Source organism: Erythrolamprus reginae, chromosome 6, assembly GCF_031021105.1.
Source record: "Erythrolamprus reginae isolate rEryReg1 chromosome 6, rEryReg1.hap1, whole genome shotgun sequence".
Classification (NCBI taxonomy): Eukaryota; Metazoa; Chordata; class Lepidosauria; order Squamata; family Dipsadidae; genus Erythrolamprus; species Erythrolamprus reginae.
The window spans coordinates 5,764,469-5,770,953 of NC_091955.1; positions in this window are offsets into that span (position 1 = coordinate 5,764,469).

Consider the following 6,485-nt stretch of genomic DNA (forward strand, 5'->3'; position numbering starts at 1 on the left):
GTGCCATCTTCCACAAGATGGCACTGCTTGCTTATTTTCAATCCTCTTTTTGGTTTTCTCCTATTTAAAGAACTGGTGAAATTATGATGTGGTTCACTTTTATAGCCAAAATAAAGGGGGGGATTTATATAATGGAGGGTCTCAAGCCACTTAGGGAAATCCTGGATGGCCTTTCTGATAAATGAGAAGAGGGTTCTTCTCTGTAATTTAATTTAAGTCCTTTCCCGGGACTTTCAACCAGTTTAAAACCAGTTCGGCGTAGATTTTGCTGTCCCTGTTCCAAATTCCACTTGGTGGTTCAGATGTCCAGCCAGAAGAAGAGATGTTCTGATTTTCCATGTAAGAAAGGTTGCTATCGGTCCTTTAAGATAGTCCAGGGAAGAAACCAAATGATCATCAGGAAAGACTTAATGAACTCAATCTGTATAGTCTGGAGGACAGAAGGAAAAGGGGGGACATGATCGAAACGTTTAAATATATTAAAGGGTTAAATAAGGTCCAGGAGAGAAGTGTTTTTAATAGGAAAGTGAACACAAGAACAAGGGGACACAATCTGAAGTTAGTTGGGGGAAAGATCAAAAGCAACATGAGAAAATATTATTTTACTGAAAGAGTAGTAGATCCTTGGAACAAACTTCCAGCAGATGTGGTAGATAAATCCACAGTAACTGAATTTAAACATGCCTGGGATAAACATATATCCATCCTAAGATAAAATACAGAAAATAGTATAAGGGCAGACTAGATGGACCATGAGGTCTTTTTCTGCCGTCAGACTTCTATGTTTCTATCTATGTTTCTATCATTAACATTAGCTTTACTGTAAAGTTACCATAATTGTTGCCAGGACCTATAAACTGCACGAGTCAAAAAGAAGGCTGTGAAAATACATACAGACCCCCTCACATCCTGGACATAAATTATCTCCTTATCTCATATACAGTATATCTTTTCTTCCTTTCATATATCTTCTCCTCTACTTTTATATCTTTTCTTTATATATAATACTTCATATCTATCCTCTTCAATATGTATTGTGTATTGGACTAACTAACTAACTAACTAACTAACTAACTAACTAACTAACTAACTAAATAAATAAATAAATAAATAAATAAATAAATAAATAAATAGTTTCAACTTCTACCCTCAAAACAACGCTATAAGGCACTGCCCACCAGAATAACTAGACACAAGAACAGTTTTTTCCCAAACGCAATCACTCTGCTAAACAAATATTTCGCTCAGCACTGTCAAACTATTTAGTAAGGCTGTAGTACTGTTATTCTTCCCATGCTTCCTATTACCTATCTCCTCCCGTTTATGACTATAACCTTGTTGCTTGTGTATTTACAATTTTTATTGTTTTATTCCACTTCCTAGTATGATTTGATTGCTTATTTAGTAACCTATGACTATCACTAACTCTTATATCTTTTGATTCTTCATGAATGTATTTTTTCCCCTTCTTATGTACACTGTGGGCATATGCACCAAAGACAAATTCCTTGTGTGTCCAATCACACTTGGCCAATAAATCCCATCCCATCCCATCCCATCCCATCCTATCCTATCCTATCCCATTGCATTCCTGTCTACATTTTTCATTCTATTTATTTTATTTGTTTTGTCAAATATGTATTGGTGGTATACAGAGATATAATGATATTTATATACACAAGTAAAAGAGAAACATTATGACGGGACGGAAGGCACTCTTGTGCACTTATGCACGCCCCTTACTGACATCTTAGGAATCGGGAGAGATCAAGAGTGGATAGTCTAAGGGTAAAGTTTTGAGGGTTAGGTGATGATACTATAGAGTCAGGTAGTGGCGGGCCCCAGGGGAAGAGCCTTCTCTGTGGCGGCCTCTGGAACCAACTCCCCCCGGAGATTAGAACTGCCCACATCCTCCCTGTCTTTCGTAAACTACTCAAGACTCATTTATACTGCCAGGCATGGGGGAGTTGAGATATTCCTTCCCCCTAGGCCATTACAAGTTATGCATGGTATGTTTGTGTGTATGTTTGGTTTTATAATAAGGGTTTTTAGTTGTTTTATTATTGGATTGTTACATGCTGTTTTTATCATTGTTGTTAGCCGCCCCGAGTCTACGGAGAGGGGCGGCATACAAATCCAATAAATAATAATAATAATAAATAATAGTGCGTTCCAGGCATCAACTACTCGGTTATTAAAGTTGTGTTTCCTGCAATTGACTTTAGAGAAGTTTACTTTAAGTTTGTATCCGTTGTGTGCTCGTGTGTTGTTGTGGTTGAAGCTGAAGTAGTCGTTGACAGGCAGGATGTTGCAGCAGATGGTTTTATGGGCTGTGCTTAGGTCGTGTTTAAGGCGACATAGTTCTAAGCTTTCTAAACCTAGGATTGTAAGTTTAGTTGTGCAATTTCAACTAAAGCTGCATTCCTACAGCTGGGTGGAGTCCAAATCATAGAGATCATTTCCAGTTTTTATGATCTTGTTATGATGGTCGAATTCTGAGCTACAACATTTTCAGCTCTTTTTTACAAGTTGATGCTGGGTGAATCTATTTTGCAATCTGCCCTCCTTGCCTTGGCAAAGAAGAGATAGGCCAGGGGTGAAATCCAGTAGGTTCTACAGAACTGGTAGTGGACATTTTGAGTAGTTCGGAGAACTGGCAAATACCATCTCTGTCTGGCTCCAGAGTTAGGTGGGAATGGAGATATTGCAGTATCCTTCCCCAGGAGTGGAGAGGGAATAAGAGCATAAGAACATAAGAAGAGCCATGCTGAATCAGGCCAAAACATTGGCCCACCAATTGTCCATGGGAATCTTGAGAAGAAGAAGAAGGTAAAACCCTCCCTTTCCCTTGACCCCCCAACAAATGATACTCAAGGGAACCCTGCCTGCCTCAACCAACATAGAGGCGCCACTTGGACATCCATTTCAATAACCACCGATACACTTGGTATCCATGAATCTGTCTAATCCTGCCTTGAAGCAATCCAAGCTGACAGCTGTCACAACCTCTTCTGGAAGTGAATTCCATAAACCAAGGACCCTCTGGGTGAAGAAATATTTCCCTTGATTGGTCCTTGCTTTCTTCCTATGAGCTTCAGGGAGGGCCCCCTCGTCCTAGTATTGTGTGATAGAGAAAATAATTTTTCTCTATCCACCTTTTCTATCCCATGCATGATTTTATACACTTCGATCAAGTCACCTCTATCAAGGCTGAAGAGACCAAGGCGTTGCAACCTGGTTTCATAAGGGAGGGGCTCCATTTCCTTGATCATGGGGAATTATGGGGATTTCACAGTATCCTTCCACTGCCACGCCCACCAAGCCATGTCCAACAGAACCAGTAGAGAAACACTTCGAATTTCACCCCTGGGACAAGCTGATCCGATCCTACACTTATCATTAATTCCACCATCCATGGATATGATGAACCCTTGAGCGATAAGGCGTCTCAAAGGTAAAAGCCAAATGTCTGAACTTTGCCTGGGTTATATACACGAGTGGCACATAAATACTACAGGAATAAGAACTTATTTATTTATTTTTTATTTTTTATTTTTGTTTATTTGTTTATTTGTTTACTTATTTACTTATTTACTTATTTACTTACTTACTTACTTACTTACTTACTTACTTACTTACTTACTTACTTACTTACTTACTTATTGGATTTGTATGCCGCCCTTCTCCGTAGACTCGGGGCGGCTAACAACAGTAATAAAAACAGCATATAAACAATCTAATATTAAAACAGTTAAAAAACCCTTATTATAAAATCAAACATACATACAGACATACCATGCGTAAAATTGTAAAGGCCTAGGGGGAAAGAGTATCTCAGTTCCCCCATGCCTGGCGGCAGAGGTGGGTTTTAAGAAGCTTACGATAGGCAAGGAGGGTGGGGGCAATTCTAATGTCTGGGGGGGAGTTGGTTCCAGAGGGCCGGGGCCACCACAGAGAAGGCTCTTCCCCTGGGTCATTGTGTATTATTGTCCAAAACACAATGAAGGTAATAGAGGACACCTTCGAGGAAATAGAATTAGAGAAGGAATAGAAGAGAGAGTATAGGATAAAATAATCAATGAGAGAATAGAAGAAAGATATATAGGGATAGAAGAGAAGATATATAGGATATAGGAGAGACAATAGAACAGGGGACGGAAGGCACTCTAGTGCACTTATGCACGCCCCTTACTGACCTCTTAGGAATCTGGAGAGGTCAACCGTGGACAGTCTAAGGGTAAAATGTTGGGGGTTAGGGGATGATACTACAGAGTCCGGTAATGAGTTCCACACTTCAAGAACTCTATTATTAAAGTCGTATTTTTTACAGTCAAGTTTGGAGCGGTTAATATTGAGCTTGAATCTGTTATGTGCTCTTGTGTTGTTGTGGTTGAAGCTGAAGTAGTCACTGCAGTATATAATCTTGTGGGCAATACTTAGATCATGTTTAAGGCGTCTTAGTTCTAAGTTTTCTAGGCCCAGGATTGTAAGTCTAGTTTCATATGGTATTCTGTTTCAAGTGGAGGTGTGAAGGGCTCTTCTGGTGAAGTATCTCTGGACATTTTCGAGGGTGTTAATGTCTGAGATGCGGTATGGGTTCCAAACAGATGAGCTGTATTCTAGGATGGGCCTGGCAAAAGTTTTGTATGCTCTGCTAAGTAGTGTGAGATTTCCAGAGCAAAAGCTATGTAGGATTAGATTATTTTTTTTATTTTTGTTTATTTTTTTATTTTGTCCAATACACAATGAGGGTTTTAGTGGGTATACAGTATATCTATATACACATAGTAAAATACATGATGAGGGTTATAGAGGAGATATTCATAGTAAAATATATCTAAGAAATAATAGAAAAGAAGGTATAGTAATAGAACATATCAATGAAAGAATAGAAGAAGAGATATAGGAATAGAAGAAAGGTATAGGAGATATAGGAGAGCAATAGGACAGGGGACGGAAGGCACTCTAGTGCACTTGTACTCACCCCTTACTCACCTCTTAGGAATCTGGATAGGTCAACCGTAGATAATCTAAGGGTAAAGTGTTGGGGGTTTGGGGATGATACTATGGAGTCCGGTAATAAGTTCCACGCTTCGACAACTCGGTTACTGAAGTCATATTTTTTACAGTCAAGTTTGGAGCAGTTAATATTAAGTTTAAATCTGTTGTGTGCTCTTGTGTTGTTGTAGTTGAAGCTGAAGTAGTCGCCGACAGGCAGGACGTTGCAGCATATGATCTTGTGGGCAATACTTAGATCTTGTTTAAGGCGTCTTAGTTCTAAGCTTTCTAGGCCCAGGATTGAAAGTCTAGTCTTGTAGGGTATTCTGTTTTGAGTGGAGGAGTGAAGGGCTCTTCTGGTGAAGTATCTTTGGACATTTTCAAGGGTGTTAATGTCTGAGATGCGATGTGGGTTCCAAACAGATGAGCTGTATTCGAGGATGGGTCTGGCAAAAGTTTTGTAAGCTGGTTTCCCTTATTCTCTAGATCTCAAAGTGCCAGAGAAAAAAATTATTATACAGTTAGTCTTCGAGGTACAACAGTTCATTTAGTAACTAAAGTTACAATTGTGCTAAGCCCTTAAAAGCCCTTTGCCCTGTGCTATTTTCAGCCGCTATTTTTAGTAAGCGTACAAGTAAATGCAACTAAGCCAGAGTTGATCGAGTGTTTCATCTTGTTTGACTCTCACTGAAAACGACAACTAAATTAGCTTTGTCTTCCCACTTAACCTTCTCTCCAGATTTTCAAACTGATTTCTTCGTGCTGGTATCTACATTCCTTTCCTGTCTGAAACAATTAAGACGAAAGAAGTCGCAGAGGCACTGAGACTGGGCGGTAGTAATCAATCCACAAATTTGAGCAGACGATTAGCGTTAATCATTATTTTTTTTCTACCAGCGAGATCAATAAGCACAGAAGACCAAACAATGTAGTCACATCGTCCTCCATCTTCAACTTAACTCTCCCAATATGTTTTTCTGCCGGACGTGGGAAATATAATTTGGTAACCTAACAAAGTGACATTCGATGGAGAAAAAAAAGTAAGGTTTTTACACTTAGGTTTAAAAAAAAAACAGAGTAGGTGAAACTTAGCTCAACAGCAGTAACTGGGAGCTGGGCAGCATATAAGTCGAAAGAGAGAAAGAAAGAAAGAAAGAAAGAAAGAAAGAAAGAAAGAAAGAAAGAAAGAAAGAAAGAAAGAAAGAAAGAAAGAAAGAGGGAAGGAAGGGAGAGAGGAAGGAAGGAAGGGAGAAAGAGAAAGAAAGGAAGGGAGAAAGAGAGACAGAAAGAAAGGAAAGAAAGAAAGGAAGGAAGGAAGGAAGGGAGAAAGAGAAAGAAAGGAAAGGAAGGAAGGAAGGGAGAAAGAGAGAGAGAGAGAAAGAAAGAAAGGAAAGAAAGGAAGGAAGGGAGAAAGAGAGAGAGAGAGAGAAAGAAAGGAAAGAAAGGAAGGAAGGGAGAGAGAGAAAGAAAGAAAGGAAAGAAAGGAA